The sequence below is a fragment of the Leuresthes tenuis genome, unplaced genomic scaffold (genome assembly GCF_036924035.1).
Source record: "Leuresthes tenuis unplaced genomic scaffold, fLeuTen1.0.hap1 SCAF_23, whole genome shotgun sequence".
NCBI classification, from domain to species: domain Eukaryota; kingdom Metazoa; phylum Chordata; class Actinopteri; order Atheriniformes; family Atherinopsidae; genus Leuresthes; species Leuresthes tenuis.
In genome coordinates, this window is record NW_027325377.1 from 11,280,594 (window position 1) to 11,298,749 (window position 18,156).

Sequence of the window (18,156 nt, forward strand, 5' to 3'; positions counted from 1 at the left end):
TGCAGCTGAACACCTCCTCTCCCACTTATGATCATGTGCGGATTGATTTTCGAAAATTTTCTTTCATGTTTTCTAGCAATTAATAATGGACAATTAGACCTTCTTGCAGCTGAACACCTCCGCTCCCGCTTTTGATCATACATTGTCAGGCATTCGCACCTTGTCTTACCCGCTTTTTACAAACTTTAGTCGAACATTCACACCTTTTTGCAGCCGAACACAGTTTTTTGCAGCCGAATTTGGGCATTCGCACCTTTTCATACCCACTTTTTACCAACTATGGTCGGACATTCACACCTTCTTGTAGCCGAACACATCCAGTCCTGCTTTTGATGATGTATGGTTGGGCATTCGCACCTTTTTTTTTACCCATTTTTGAGGAATTATGGGTGGACATTCACACCTTCTTGCAGCTGAACACCTCCTCTCCCACTTATGATCATGTGCGGTTGGATAGTCGAAAATTTTTTTTCATGTTTTCTAGAAATTATTAATGGACATTCAGACCTTCTTGTAGCCGAACAACTCCGCTCCCGCTATTGATTGTGTACAGTCTGGTTTTTTAACCTTTTCTTACCCGCTTTTTACAAACTATGGTCGGACATTCGCAGCATCTTACAGCGGAACACCTCCGCTCCCTCTTTTGATGGTGTATGTTCGGGCATTCGAACTTTTTCTTACCCGCTTTTTACAAACTATGGTCGGACATTCAAACCTTCTTGTAGCAGAACACATCCACTTCTTCTTTTGATGATGTATGGTTGGGCATTGGCACCTTTTCTTACCCATTTTTCAGGAATTATGGGTGGATATTCACACCTACTTGCAGTCGAACAGCTCTGCTCCCACTTTTGATTATGTTTGGTTGGATATTCGAACCTTTTCTTAACTGCTTTTTACAAACTTTGGTCGGACGTTCACACCTTCTTGCAGCCGAACACCTCCGCTTCCGCTTTTGATGGTATATATTCGGGCATTCGAACCTTTTCTTACCCACTTTTTACCAACTATGGTTGGACATTCACACCGTCTTTCAAGTGTAACACCTCCGCTCCCTCTTTTGATGGTGTATGTTCGGGCATTCGCACCTTTTCTTACCCGCTTTTTACAAACTATGGTCGTACATTCAAACCTTCTTGTAGCCGAAAACCTCCACTCCCTCTTTTGATCATACTTTGTCGGGCATTCGCACCTTTTCTTACCCGCTTTTTACAAACTATGCTCGGACATTCAAACCTTCTTGTAGCCAAACACATCCACTCCTGCTTTTGTTGATGTATGGTTGGGCATTCGAACCTACTTGTTGCCCGCTTTTCATTAATTATGGGTGGACATTCACACCTTGTCGCAGCCAAAAACCTCCGCTCCCTGTTTTGATCATGTATGGTTGGACATTCGCACCTTTTCTCACCCGCTTTTTGCAAACTATGGTCGGCCATTCACAGCTTCCTCTCCACCATACTTGTATGGTGGGATATTCACACCCACTTGCATCCGAAGATCTCCGCCCCCACTTTTGTTGATATTTAGTCGGTCATTCACACCTTACCCGTTTTCTTGCCGCCAAACACCTCTGATCTCGCTTTTGATGATGTAAGATTGGGCATTCAGACCTTGCTTTTCCTGCTTTTCACCAACTATAGATGGACATTCACACGTTCTTGCAGCCGAACACTTCCGCTCCACCTTTTAGGTTTCTATCACACCTTTTTTTTCACCGCATTTTATAGATTATGGTTGGAAATTCTCAACCACTCATCCGAAGACCTCTCCTCCCGCTTTTGTTAATATATTTGAACTTTAGTCAGACATTCACACCTACTTGTAGCCGAACACCACCTCTCTAGCTTTTGATGAGGTATGGTCCGGGATTCTTACCGTTTCTAACACATTTTTCAGCAATTATGGTAGGATATTCACACCTTCTTGCAGCTGAACACCTCCTCTCCCACTTATGATCATGTGCGGATTGATTTTCGAAAATTTTCTTTCATGTTTTCTAGCAATTAATAATGGACAATTAGACCTTCTTGCAGCTGAACACCTCCGCTCCCGCTTTTGATCATACATTGTCAGGCATTCGCACCTTGTCTTACCCGCTTTTTACAAACTTTAGTCGAACATTCACACCTTTTTGCAGCCGAACACAGTTTTTTGCAGCCGAATTTGGGCATTCGCACCTTTTCATACCCACTTTTTACCAACTATGGTCGGACATTCACACCTTCTTGTAGCCGAACACATCCAGTCCTGCTTTTGATGATGTATGGTTGGGCATTCGCACCTTTTTTTTTTACCCATTTTTGAGGAATTATGGGTGGACATTCAAACCTTCTTGCAGCTGAACACCTCCTCTCCCACTTATGATCATGTGCGGTTGGATATTCGAAAATTTTTTTTCATGTTTTCTAGAAATTATTAATGGACATTCAGACCTTCTTGTAGCCGAACAACTCCGCTCCCGCTATTGATTGTGTACAGTCCGGTTTTTTAACCTTTTCTTACCCGCTTTTTACCAACTATGGTCGGACATTCGCAGCATCTTACAGCGGAACACCTCCGCTCCCTCTTTTGATGGTGTATGTTCGGGCATTCGAACTTTTTCTTACCCGCTTTTTACAAACTATGGTCGGACATTCAAACCTTCTCGTAGCAGAACACATCCACTTCTTCTTTTGATGATGTATGGTTGGGCATTGGCACCGTTTCTAACACATTTTTCAGCAATTATGGTAGAACATTCACACCTTCTTGCAGCTGAACACCTCCTCTCCCAATTATGATCATGTGCAGATTGATTTTCGAAAATTTTCTTTCATGTTTTCTAGCAATTAATGATGGACATTTAGACCTTCTTGCAGCTGAACACCTCCGCTCCCGCTTTTGATCATACATTGTCAGGCATTCGAACCTTGTCTTACAAACTTTAGTCAAACATTCACACCTTTTTGCAGCCGAACACAGTTTTTTTCAGCCGAAGTTGGGCATTCGAACCTTTTCATACCCACTTTTTACCAACTATGGTCGGACATTCAAACCTTCTTGTAGCCGAACACATCCAGTCCTGCTTTTGATGATGTATGTTCAGGCATTCGAACCTTTTCTTACCAGCTTTTTACAAACTATGCTCGGACATTCAAACCTTCTTGTAGCCGAACACATCCACTCCTGCTTTTGATGATGTATGGTTGGGCATTCGAACCTACTTGTTGCCCGCTTTTCATTAATTATGGGTGGACATTCACACCTTGTCGCAGCCAAACACCTCCGCTCCCTGTTTTGATCATGTATGGTTGGACATTCGCACCTTTTCTCACCCGCTTTTTGCAAACTATGGTCGGCCATTCACAGCTTCCTCTCCACCATACTTCTATGGTGGGATATTCCCACCCACTTGCATCCGAAGACCTCCGCCCCCACTTTTGTTGATATTTAGTCGGTCATTCGCACCTTACCCACTTTTGGCAAACTATGGCCTTCTTGCAGCCAAAAACCTCTGATCTCGCTTTTGATGATGTAAGGTTGGGCATTCAGACCTTGCTTCACCTGCTTTTCACCAAATATAGTCGGACATTCACACCTTCTTGCAGCCGAACACTTCCGCTCCACCTTTTAGTTTTCTATGGGGCATTCACACCTTTTTTTTCACCGCATTTTATAAAAACACCACAGGAACACCGTATTGAGGCTTTGTTCTGACCGCTCATTCGGTGTCGCGTTTCGTTCAAGCAATTCGCCTGGTTAGCCCGCACTCGGCTCGCTCCCAGAGCCGTGTTAAAGTCTACTTCGCATTCACTCTCTTTTCTCAGCAGACTAAAAGAAAGTTTCATCTTGGGCTCCCTGAAACTTCCATCCTGCACCGCTGTTTGCTTTTTCACAAGAGCAGAGGAGAGCGCACCGTTCCCAGGGGCACTACAGTACCGGGTCGATGCTTGGAGTGAACGGAGCAAGCTCCTTTTTCAACTCCTATTGATACAAATCCATTTAATATGTAGTCCTCGCATAGAGGACACATCAGACATTAAACTGATAAGAACAGATACTACACTTGAATCATGCAGAACTCCTCAAAAGGGAGGTATGGCTTAATCACAAGTGTGGCTCTTTCTCATTCAGGGTAATATGAGGAAGTTTATGCTTGAAATATATGTAGAAATGGGTACATATGAAGGACAAAGCAGTGTTAACTTAGTTTGCGTGAAGAAATTCATTTTATACATAAAATCCGAAATCGTGCAGAACTCATGAAAATAAGCTTATTCTCGGATTCCTAAAACTTTTGATTTGCACTTTCTTTTACTGCAAAGTACAACGTTGTTTTTTGTTGAAATCTATCTAGACATTGATAAATACCAGCCAAAACTCTGCTGCCACTTTTGATAATTTATGGTTGGGCATTCTTACCTTTTCTTACCCGCTTTTTACAAATTATGATCTTACATTCACACCTACTTGCAGTCGAACACCTTCTCATCCACTTATGATCATGTGCGGTTGGGCTTTCGCACCTTTTCTTACCCATTTTTCAGTAATTATGGGTGGATATTCAGACCTTCTTGCAGCTGAAAACCTCCGCACCTCTTTTGATCATACATTGTTGGGCATTCACACCTTGTCTTACCCGCTTTTTACAAACTTTAGTCGGACATTCAAACCTTCTTGCAGCTGAACCACCTCCGCTTCCTGTTTTGATCATATATGGTCTGGCAATAGTACCTTTTCTTACCCGTTTGTGAGTAATTATGGCTGGACATTCACACCTACTTGCAGCCGAACACAACCTCTCTCGCTTTTGATGATGTATGGACCGGCATTCTTACCTTTTCTAACACATTTTTCAGCAATTATGGTCGGAGATTCACACCTACTCACAGCCGAACAACTCCGCTCCCGCATTTGATGGTGTATAGTCGGGCATTCTCACCCTTTCTCATCAGCTTTTTGCAAATTATGATCTGACATTCACACCTACTTGCAGTCGAACAGCTCTGCTCCCGCTTTTGATTATGTATGGTTGGATATTCGAACCTTTTCTTAACTGCTTTTTACAAACTTTGGTTGGACGTTCACACCTTCTTGTAGCCGAACACATGCACTCCTGCTTTTGATGATGTATGGTTGGGCATTCGCACCTTTTTTTTACCCATTTTTCAGGTATTATGGGTGGACATTCACACCTTCTTGCAGCTGAACACCTCCTCTCCCACTTATGATCATGTGTGGTTTGATTTTCGAAAATTTTCTTTCATGTTTTCTAGCAATTATTGATGGACATTTAGACCTTCTTGCAGCTGAACACCACCTCTCCCGATTTTGATTATGTATGGACCGGCATTTTTACCTTTTCTAACACATTTTTCAGCAATTATGGTTGGAGATTCACACCTACTCACAGCCGAACAACTCCGCTACCGCATTTGATGGTGTATAGTCGGGCATTCTCACCCTTTCTCATCAGCTTTTTGCAAATTATGATCTGACATTCACACCTACTTTTAGTCGAACAGCTCTGCTCCCGCTTTTGATTATGTATGGTTGGATATTCGAACCTTTTCTTAACTGCTTTTTACAAACTTTGGTTGCACGTTCACACCTTCTTGTAGCCGAACACATGCACTCCTGCTTTTGATGATGTATGGTTGGGCATTCGCACCTTTTTTTTACCCATTTTTCAGGTATTATGGGTGGACATTCACACCTTCTTGCAGTTGAACACCTCCTCTCCCACTTATGATCATGTGCGGTTTGATTTTCGAAAATTTTCTTTCATGTTTTCTAGCAATTATTGATGGACATTTAGACCTTCTTGCAGCTGAACACCACCTCTCCCGATTTTGATGATGTATGGACCGGCATTTTTACCTTTTCTAACACATTTTTCAGCAATTATGGTTGGAGATTCACACCTACTCACAGCCGAACAACTCCGCTACCGCATTTGATGGTGTATAGTCGGGCATTCTCACCCTTTCTCATCAGCTTTTTGCAAATTATGATCTGACATTCACACCTACTTCCAGTCGAACAGCTCTGCTCCCGCTTTTGATTATGTTTGGTTAGATATTCGAACCTTTTCTTAACTGCTTTTTACAAACTTTGGTCGGACGTTCACAATATCTTGCAGCCAAACACCTCCGCTTCCGCTTTTGATGGTGTATATTCGGGCATACGAACCTTTTCTTACCCGCTTTTTACAAACCAAGGTCGGACTTTCACACCTTCTCTTAGCTGAACAACTCCGCTCCCTCTTTTGATTGTGTACAGTCGGGTAATTTAACCTTTTCTTACCCGCTTTTTACCATCTATGATCGGACATTCACACCGTCTTACAGCGGAACACCTCCGCTCCCTCTTTTGATGATGTATGGTTAGGCATTCGCACCTTTTTTTTTACCCATTTTTGAGGAATTATGGGTGGACATTCACACCTTCTTGCAGCTGAACACCTCCTCTCCCACTTATGATCATGTGCGGTTGGATATTCGAAATTTTTTCTAGCAATTATTGATGGACATTCAGCTGAACACCTCCGCTCCCTCTTTTGATGGTGTATATTTTGGCATTCGAACCTTTTCTTACCCGCTTTTTACAAACCATGGTCGGACTTTCACACCTTTTAGTAGCCAAACAACTCCGCTCCCGCTATTGATTGTGTACAGTCGGGTATTTTAACCTTTTCTTACCCGCTTTTTACCAATTATGGTCGGACATTCACACCTTCTTTCGGCGGAACACCTCCGCTCCCTGTTTTGATCATTTATGGTCTGGCAATACTACCTTTTCTTACCCGTTTTTAGGTAATTATGGCTGGACATTCACAGCTTCTTGCAGCCGAACACCTCTTCTCCCGCTTTTGATGATGAATTGTCCGGCATTCTTACCTTTTCTAACACATTTTTCAGCAATTATTGTCGGTCATTCACACCTTTCTCATCAGCTTTTTGCAAATTATGATCTGACATTCACACCTACTTGCAGCCGAACACCTCGGCTTCCGCTTTTGATGGTGTATATTTTGGCATTCGAACCTTTTCTTACCCGCTTTTTACAAACCATGTTCGGACTTTCACACCTTCTTTTAGCCGAACAACTCCGCTCCTGCTATTGATTGTGTAGAGTCGGGTAATTTAACCTTTTCTTACCCGCTTTTTACCAACTATGGTCGGACATTCACACCTTCTTACAGCGAAACACCTCCGCTCCCTCTTTTGATTGTGTATGTTCGGGCATTCGAACCTTTTCTTACCCGCCTTTTACAAACTATGGTCGGACATTCAAACCTTCTTGTGGCCGAACACATCCACTTCTGCTTTTGATGATGTATAGTTGGGCATTCATACCTTTTCTTACCCATTTTTCAGTAATTATTGGTGGACATTCAGACCTTCTTGCAGCTGAATACCTCCGCTCCCGCTTTTGATGGTGTATAGTCGGGCTTTGGAGGCTTTTCTTCAACGGTGTTTACAAATTATGGTTGGAAATTCAGACCTTGCAGCCTAAAATCTCCGCTCCCTCTTTTGATCATACATTGTCGGGCATTCGCACCTTGTCTTACCCGCGTTTTAAAAACCATGGTCGGACTTTCACACCTTCTTGTAGCCGAACAACTCCGCTCCCGCTATTGATTGTGTACAGTCGGGTTTTTTAACCTTTTCTTACCCACTTTTTACCAACTACGGTCGGACATTCACACCTTCTTATGGCGGAACACCTCCGCTGCCTCTTTTGATGGTGTATGTTCGGGCATTTGAACCTTTTCTTACCCGCTTTTTACAAACTATGGTCGGACATTCAAACCTTCTTGCAGCTGAACACCTCCTCTCCCACTTATGATCATGTGCGGTTGGATATTCGAAATTTTTTTTTCATGTTTTCTCGCAATTATTGATGGACATTCAGACCTTCTTGCAGCTGAACACCTCCGCTCCCTATTTTGATGGTGTATATTTTGGCATTCGAACCTTTTCTTACCCGCTTTTTACAAACCATGGTCGGACTTTCACACCTTTTAGTAGCCAAACAACTCCGCTCCCGCTATTGATTGTGTACAGTCGGGTATTTTAACCTTTTCTTACCCGCTTTTTACCAATTATGGTCGGACATTCACACCTTCTTTCAGCGGAACACCTCCGCTCCCTGTTTTGATAATTTATGGTCTGGCAATACTACCTTTTCTTACCCGTTTTTAGGTAATTATGGCTGGACATTCACAGCTTCTTGCAGCCGAACACCTCTTCTCCCGCTTTTGATGATGAATGGTCCGGCATTCTTACCTTTTCTAACACATTTTTCAGCAATTATTGTCGGTCATTCACACCTTTCTCATCAGCTTTTTGCAAATTATGATCTGACATTCACACCTACTTGCAGCCGAACACCTCGGCTTCCGCTTTTGATGGTGTATATTTTGGCATTCGAACCTTTTCTTACCCGCTTTTTACAAACCATGGTCGGACTTTCACACCTTCTTTTAGCCGAATAACTCCGCTCCCGCTATTGATTGTGTAGAGTCGGGTATTTTAACCTTTTCTTACCCGCTTTTTACCAACTATGGTCGGACATTCACACCTTCTTACAGCGGAACACCTCCGCTCCCTCTTTTGATGGTGTATGTTCTGGCATTCGAACCTTTTCTTACCGACTTTTTACAAACTATGCTCGGACATTCACACCTTCTTGCAGCGAAACACCTCCGCTCCCTCTTTTGATTGTGTATGTTCGGGCATTCAAACCTTTTCTTACCCGCCTTTTACAAACTATGGTCGGACATTCAAACCTTCTTGTGGCCGAATACATCCACTTCTGCTTTTTATGATGTATAGTTGGGCATTCACACCTTTTCTTACCCATTTTTCAGTAATTATTGGTGGACATTCAGACCTTCTTGCAGCTGAACACCTCTGCTCCCGCTTTTGATGGTGTATAGTCGGGCTTTCGAGGCTTTTCTTCAACGGTGTTTACAAATTATTGTTGGAAATTCAGACCTTGCAGCCGAACACCTCCGCTCCCTCTTTTGATCATACATTGTCGGGCATTCGCACCTTGTCTTACCCGCGTTTTACAAACCATGGTCGGACTTTCACACCTTCTTGTAGCCGAACAACTCCGCTCCCGCTATTGATTGTGTACAGTTGGGTATTTTAACCTTTTCTTACCCGCTTTTTACCAATTATGGTCGGACATTCACACCGTCTTACAGCGGAACACCTCCGCTCCCTCTTTTGATGGTGTATGTTCGGGCATTCGAACTTTTTCTTACCCACTTTTTACAAACTATGGTCGGACATTCAAACCTTCTTGTAGCAGAACACATCCACTTCTTCTTTTGATGATGTATGGTTGGGCATTCGCACCTTTTCTTACCCATTTTTCAGGAATTATGGGTGGACATTCACACCTACTTGCAGTCGAACAGCTCTGCTCCCACTTTTGATTGTTTGGTTGGATATTCGAACCTTTTCTTAACTGCTTTTTACAAACTTTGGTCGGACATTCACACCTTCTTGCAGCTGAACACCTCTGCTTCCGCTTTTGATGGTATATATTCGGGCATTTGAACCTTTTTTTACCCGCTTTTTACCAACTATGGTCGGACATTCGCACCATCTTACAGCGGAACACCTCTACTCCCGCTTTTGATGATGAATGGTCTGGCATTCTTACCTTTTCTAACACATTTTTCAGCAATTATTGTCGGTCATTCACACCGTCATTGGAGACGTCCTTTGAGTGAAGGAATATATTTCCCCATTCCAAGTCTGAGAATGGGAAACAGTAGTGAAAAAATATGTGCGCCTACTTTATTGGCTGTGTCGCTCACTCCAGAGCAATTCGATTTTTTTAATGTTTGTGGTGCTCGCCCTCACATTTCCTTGGCCAAACCTACACACTGGCATTGACAAGGTGTGGGAGAGTTTGTTGCTACATGTCAGAAAGAAACAGATTGGACCGTTTCACCTGCTGATCCAAATTTGATGTTTTCTGAACGATTGTCAGCATACAAAAAAACATTTTTGAGTACAATGCATTGTCAAAGAACTGTGGAATTAATTCCTACCACAGAATCACATTTTTCAGCAACTTTTGTTGGTCATTGACACCTTTCTCATCAGCTTTTTGCAAATTATGATCTGACATTCACACCTACTTGCAGCCGAACACCTCGGCTTCCGCTTTTGATGGTGTATATTTTGGCATTCGAACCTTTTCTTACCCGCTTTTTACAAACCATGGTCGGACTTTCACACCTTCTTTTAGCCGAACAACTCCGCTCCCGCTATTGATTGTGTAGAGTCGGGTATTTTAACCTTTTCTTACCCGCTTTTTACCAACTATGGTCGGACATTCACACCTTCAACATGCCCTTCAATGTCCACAATTTTGGCGTTACGAACAGGATCCCTCGACTGGTGTCTCTGGACCGGACCGCAGTGCATGGCCAGCCTGGACTGAAGTAGCTGTTCCAGCCTCATACCTCCAAGGCCTTTTCTGAGAGAGAGGACTGGCAGGTCCTTTTCCTGAATACCAGCGCTGGGATCATTTTTTAAATATGATAGTCTGAGACGATAGGACTGCTTTTTAGTTTTTATTTGAATAAAAGAGGGTTTCCCGGTTGTGTCATTAGTGAGACAGAGATTTCATGGGTAAGTGAAACTTTTGAAGCAGTCCGAAGAAGTGTGAAGTACTCCGAAGAAGTGTGAGTACAGATTAAAGGTCCTCATTGGAGACGTCCTTTGAGTGAAGGAATATATTTCCCCATTCCAAGTCTGAGAATGGGAAACAGTAGGTCTCAGACTTTTGACCCTACCGGGGGACCTAAGCATGTTGAAATGAAAAAGAAATATGGTCCAGAGGTTTTCCACCTGAAGGTTCTTTTAGTATGTTAGAAATAAGAAAATTAGAATAAAAGTTTTTTACAAATATGAGAAAGAGATGAAGCAAAAAAAAGAAAATTAAGTTTAAATAAGAAGTAAGAAAGGTATAGAATGTTGGAAAAAATAAAGTGTATTAAGAGAAAGAAAGGAAAATGTTAAACAAATGCCATGACGGAATGATGATAATAATTTAGTATGTGGACGAAAACATAATTCAGCTCTGATTAAGACTGAATCTTCTTTTAAACCACCACCATATTCCACTGATAACACTTTTTCTCCTTCTGCACCTCTTTACCCCACCCTGAGCGCTCTCGCTGTGCCGGATCCAGACCTGGACTCCTGCCCTCCACGACGCCTGCAACAACAACAGCCAGCCCTGCCACAAGCCTCTGGCTCTCGGGAAGAAGGGACTTCTTCCATCCTCCCTCGGGAAGAAATTCCATCATTCTCACAACATCAGTTACATAGGTCTGATGATGAGGAAAAGGAAGACGTTTGGTTCTCCAGCGTACCTGCCCAAGAACTTTTAACGCAAGTGACAAAAATCCTTTACCCACAATCTGGACTTCAGAGATCTAAACGTGAGAAAAAACAAAACCAGATTCAAACCATGCCTATGGTTAAAGTTGCAGTTCCCACTGGACCATTACTGGTTTATCGACCCTGGACTGAGACTGACATCATGGAAGCATAACAATGCTTACCAGATCCAGAGATTTCTGGACCCCATTTTGCTGACGAGTTGCGAGATTTCTGCGCACAATTCTGCCCGACCGGGGTTGAATTGCGTCGCATATTGGCAAAAAAGTTCAAACTGACCGACCTCTGCAAAATAGAGGCCAGTATGCTACAACTGGATTTGCGACCTACCAACAGTGAACGAGGACATAATGATAACGCTCAATATTAAGCAGCCATCCAAAGACTGTGTCAAGCCATCACCACTCAATTTCCAACCAAAATCAATATGTCCCACATTTACACCTGCAAACAGAAACCCGGTGAAGGGACTGATGATTTTGTACACCGCATCCTTGAGGAAGTCAGCAAGCACAGCGGTCATCAGAGACCAAGGGATTTGGGTAATGAATCAGGACCATGGGAGAGTATTGCATGCAATGCAATAATTAAAGGCCTCATGCCAGATGTCGCCACTGAAGTAAAGAACATTTACGTGGGATGGTGTGAGGGTCCTCGTTTGGCTGACGTTCGCCGATATGCTCGCCATGCTCATAACCAAGTTGAGACGCGTAAGACAACCAAAAGGGACAAGTGTGAAAAGGAGCTGCATTTGGCAGCCATGACCATGTATTACGCAGTTGGTGTAAACAGAGGACGAGGCCGAAGTTGAAGACGTGGACGTGTGGGAGAGGAGGTCGAAATGGGCCACGCCAGAGCTATGATCCGAATATTTGTTTTTACTGTGGCTGTGTCCACAGCTGAAAAGTGATGAAATTGGGCAAAAGGCTGACTGAGGGTGGGAGGCAGGTTCTGGACGTCACGCGGCAGCGGAGCCTCCACTAATGGGTGATAGCACAAACACACTCACACATTTTTCCTGCTCTGTGTAGTGAAGAAACGCTTGCCGACTGTGATTCACGTAGTAAAGTTTTGCATGCTAGTTCCGTCCTAGAGCAAAGATATTTCTCTCAGAATATAGGAACTTATGTTCATCAGTAGTGACGTCAGGGGAGGTTGATTGTCCTCCAAAGTTAAGTGGAAACCACGTTTACTCTATGTCTGCATCAGGCCAGGTTGTGAAGGAGAAAATGACATCGCCCATTGCGTGTGTCACTCCCGATGGGCTCTCCTTCAAACACTCATTTTTGTTATCAGAGTTGTGTCCCATTAACCTGATGGGCTGTGATCTCATGTGTAAATTAGGCATTATTTTAACTTCTACACCAGAGGGTGTTAACGTTATGTTACAGCCTGACAAAGTTTTTACAGCAGTGCAGTTTGATTCATCTGCACTTACATATGCTTATGAGTGGAAACTTCCCAGCTCTCCTTTTTCACAACAACTAGTGGAAGAAGCAAAAGCGTTAGTTTCACCCCTTTCTGATTTCATGCAACCTGCTGATTTGCACTGAACATCACACATTTCTTTGGGGCCTGACAATGACTATGAGAAGAAGTGAAAAAATATGTGCGCCTACTTTATTGGCTGTGTCGCTCACTCCAGAGCAATTCGATTTTTTTAATGTTTGTGGTACTCGCCCTCACATTTCCTTGGCCAAACCTACACACTGGCATTGACAAGGTGTGGGAGAGTTTGTTGCTACATGTCAGAAAGAAACGGATTGGACCGTTTCACCTGCTGATCCAAATTTGATGTTTTCTGAACGATTGTCAGCATACAAAAAAACATTTTTGAGTACAATGCATTGTCAAAGAACTGTGGAATTAATTCCTACCACAGAATCACATTTTGAAGCATGTTTTTAATCTGAAAAAGATTTGTCTTCGATACCCATGTTGGCTGAAGTGCCCAATGATCTTTGGGCGAAGAGCAAATATGATGTGGGGTTGTTTATTGTTGAAACTAGATTAGAAATAGATAAATATGAAGGACAAAGCAGTTTGAACTTGGTTTGAGAGAAGGAATTAATTTTATTGCAAAATCCGAATTCATGCATAACTCGTCAAATAGATAGTGAAGTGTCGTTCGTGAGCGATTTGTTCGATATGAACAAATTTTTTATATGACTCGGGAGTAACGAGTTGTCTCAGTGAGTGATTCGTTCATTTTCATGCAGTACCCTTCCTCACCACATGGCAGGCGGCAGCTTCATAAGCTCAGTCAGCAGGACAGGAAACAGTATTGATTCGTTCATGACTCAACTCCTCGACTGACGGGTCCTCGCACAGGAAACAGTATTGATTAGTTTACGACTCAACTCCTTGGGTCTTCGTTCATTTGTCACGTTTTAAATTCTACGTTTCATTTGACAGTCTGAAGAGCAGTAGGCACAACAGTTCGTTCACAAACCGCATCGTTAATCTCATAGACTTCTACCATCAACAACTTGGAAACCACAATCGACTCTCTAGATGCAGAAAAAGCATTTAATGGAGGGAACTGGAAATTTTTATTCGCAGCATAAAACAAATTCGGGTTTTGGTCACACTTCATCAACTGGATAAGGATATTATATAGCTCCCCAAATGCAAGTGTCAGGACAAATGATCAAACTTCTCCAAGCTTCAGTCTGCAGAGAGGTACAAGACAGGGTTGCTCACTTTCTCCCTCACTTTTTGCTATTTTCATCAAACCTTTAGCAGCTGCTATCAGACAAGATAGAAATATTAAAGGCATCCAACCCCAAAATATTGAGCATAAAATAAGTCTTTATGCTGATGATGTATTACTTTTCCTTCAGAACTCAGAGACGTCTCTCACTCACACGATCACACTCATAAATAAATTCTCGGCACTTTCTGACTACTCTATCAAATGGTCTAAGACCACAGTTCTGCCCATTAACTGTAGGGTCCAGAATATACCTGCGATCACTTTACAGTCAGGAAATATTAGATATTTAGGCATAAACATTTCCTCCAGGCTCTCAGAGCTAACAAAGCTAAATTATGTGCAATTATTAAAGAGAGTAGAGGACGATCTCTCTCGTTGGAAATCCTTACCTATATCACTTATGGGGAGAGTTACAACCATTAAAATGATGATACTACCAAAAGTTAACTATTTGTTCTCAATGATCCCCATAAAACCATTTGCTACTTGGTTTAAGTCACTAGATTCATGCATCTCCAAATTTCTGTGGAAAAACAAACCACCACGTATTAGTTTAAAAACCCTACAGAAGACCAAGGACAGTGGTGCATTAGATTTACCTAATTTTCAGCACTATTCCTTAGCCAATAGGTTACAATATATATCAAAATGGTTTAAACCTTGTTGTTGTCACAGTTCCCAGAGACGTTGTAATCGTTGAGGATTCTATATTCACCCCCTCATTAGAGGCACGTGTTGCAGATTGATGACACTGAATCTTCTTCTCTGTTCATTGCTGGCATCATTCCCAGCATCGTAAGTGTTCGTGGCATTGTTAGCCTCTTCTTCTGGATCTTGATATCGAGCATCCTTTTGTATTTCTGGTTTGTAAGTCCTCTCTCTTCGTTCACCGGAGTCTTCGTCTCTTTGTCCTTGAGTTTGGTGATTTTTTCTTCTTTTGATGCCTTGACACAGTGTGACAGGTGATACCATGTGGGAGATCCTTTAACTTGGACTGCTGTCCCTGTGCTGCGAAATGGCTGTGCTGCTCAAATGGTCTCTCCTTCATCATATACACAGTTATTTATACATCACCTTCCACCATGAAGCGTTGTCCCTTTTTGTTTCTCTCTTTGTTCTTAAAATGCTGTTATGCATGTCTAAACCAATCCATTAAACTAGATCATTTTGGCAGTAAAGCGATCTACAATGTGCTTGGTCGCAAAGCTGCTCATCTGTGGTAAACAGCTCTTCAGAAAGGCATTCTTCAATTGATTTCACTAATTTTATGTAATAATTTTGTGATTTCCTACAAAACTACACTTCTTCTCCCATCTGTCTGAGTATTTAATATTGTCTGGGTCCCGTTAAAACATGTATTTTTCCCATCTAATTCCTTGTTTGCTTTAAAACAAGTATTCCCCATTTTCTATCCCTTCAGTAGCCAACCAGTTTGTATGGAGTACACTGGAGCAACTTGACTGATCAGTAAAACACTGCTTTTGTTGTCACCGCAAGGCTTCCCCCGTCGGTTGTTTCACTGAGACACTACTGAGTAACTACAACTCAACACAGTTTATACACATAACATTCATATACATACTAACAAACAAACAAACAATAATTTATCGCAATTTTCTCATCTCTGTTTGAACGTACACCCAGGTAAATATTCCTGTAGTCTTCTCATACCGACTATGGACCCATTCATTGTTTAACTTCACTGTTTTGCAAATCCTAATTGAATATTACACATTGACATTGAACTTTACTGGATAAGCAGGTCTTCATTGCATTCAGCAGCCTATATGTGAGCATCTATGTGTAAGCTGTTCTTCTTTGCATTTATCAGCAGCAAGCAATTCTTCACTGCACATGCATATGTAAATAGTAAAACAATTCCAATGTGTTAGCGAAACCTTCTATATCACAGTGGTTTCTAAGATCTATTTTAAGTTCTTTGCCATCAGTGAGATGACATAGTTTACAAAGTGTGTCAAATTATCACTGAAGATCTTTTCAGGAATTTCAAATCTAGAAATGAGTTATTTTACGCGTGATTTTGCTACTGAGAGTGCATCTGCTTGTGCACATGGAAATATTTCAGACCATTTGGTAAAAACCTCTGTTGTCACTGAGCAGAATCGTTTCCCTTAACATTAATTTAGTTCAATGAAATCTACACAATAATGAAATAATGAAATACAAACAAATATGTTGAAAAAGATACACTGGCTTAGGGAATTATCTTCGTTTTGGTCTTAGATTGCCCTGTGGAATGTATTTTGCACATATTTGACCTGCTAGACAAAACTTTATTCATTTATTTATTCTAAAAAAAAAAATTCAATAATTAGTAAAACCATATGCTGTAAAAACCTTGTTCATTATTGCTTCCATCCCTCCTGTTGAGACATGACATGGTCCGTGGCTCAATACTGCAGCATATTTAAACAAATTCTTTGGCAGTATGGTTTTCCTTCCGGTCATTCATACGAGTCTATTGTAGATGGCAATTGAATAACATCTAATAATGCTAAAATATTTGTAGTTTATACATTTAGCTGTGGATGTCAACATACCTGTTTTTCCAATGCTGTGTTAACACATGTACAGTTGAGAAGGCATACTGACTGTCAGTGTAAACGTTAACAACCTTTTTGTTATTTAATTTACAAGCTTCAGTTAAAGCTACCAATTCGACTGCTTGAACAGAGTAATTTTTTGGTAGTGGTTGTTTTAAGAAAACTTCAGTTTCTGTTACTACTGCAAATCCTGTAGCATTTGTGCCATCAGGGTTTTTTGCTTGACCTGTTGAATAAATATAGTTATTTCTGCATTTTCATAACGTATATCAGTTAAGTCTGGCCTGGGTAAAACACTGATGGTTATTTCTGACATGCAATCATGAGGCTTTCCATCTGTGGGGTAGGTAGCAGTGTGGATGGATTAAGTGTAGCACATCTCTCGACAACAAGGTGTGGCTGTGAAAGAAGAACTGTTATGTAGGAGAGATGTCTGGTAAAGATATTTTGTTAAGTAACCATATCACAGCCACTGCATGAGGTACCTTAAGTGTTAATGGGTGAAATAACACCATTATTGTTGATGCCTGCACTGCCAATGGCTTCTGGCCATTGATTCAAAAGTACGATCTCGTCCCTGTTTCCCCCTTTCAGTGGACACTTGCCCCTAATTACCGCAATTCAGCAGGGGGTCTTTCATTAGGAGTACTGGACTCCCCCGTGCACGGTTTCAGCTCCGACCCTGGAAAGCGGAAAAAACGTTGAGATCTGGTTTGAGGACCCAATTGTTGAGAAAAGTCTCTCAATGAGACTCAGAGTTGCTGGAGTCAGTTAATGCAAATGTTTAATCTTGCAGCAAGTTCAAGAATGTGTGTGTGAATGGGTGTATGTGTGCGAACGTGTGTGAGTTTGTGTATGTGAGAGTTTAATGAACCTGTTATCCACAGGCAGGTCTTAACTAGTATGGCACAGGTCCAGCCTGTCTCATCTTTTTTGGAAGGTCCAGCGCTCGGCCGTAACCCTTCTGTCTGTTTGGACTCTCACATACATTCGGTTAATCATAGAAAAACGAGAACAAAACTTTTTAGCCCCTTAAATTCATAAAACAGACATGGTGCAGTTATTTCCATTCTAGAAAATAAGAGTAATCACCACCATTCCTATAAATTCTGGATATTCTAACAATCTGAATCTTTTTTAAATGTTCGATGAAGCCCTTTGCTGTTCTGTTTAGAGACTCAGCTGATCATAAACCAAGTTTTGCTCTTGAACCAAGCTTCTAAACTCTTCACCTTTTTCATTTCTCAGTTAGTATTCACTTTAAAACTGATTAAAAGAAAAATTAAATGAATGCCTATCAACAAATGTGGGATCTAAACTCTAGTGCTTTCTCTAAAATAATTTCCTTTCTCAATTCAGAAATGTGTGTGTGTAAGTCACAACACCCGTGACACCAAAACGGCTTTCTTTTCTCTCTTTTCTCTACACTCTGCACTGTGAGCACACACACCAAATCAGA

At 41.7% G+C, this 18,156-nt stretch overlaps 1 non-coding gene across 1 annotated transcript; it reads right to left on the reverse strand.

Annotated features, from left to right (window-relative positions):
- Positions 1-3,887: 3,887 nt before the first annotated feature.
- On the reverse strand, positions 3,888-4,078 carry LOC140283371 (U2 spliceosomal RNA). The gene has a single exon (XR_011910073.1). It is a non-coding gene; the product is annotated as a U2 spliceosomal RNA (small nuclear RNA).
- Between the last annotated feature and the right edge of the window lie 14,078 nt (positions 4,079-18,156).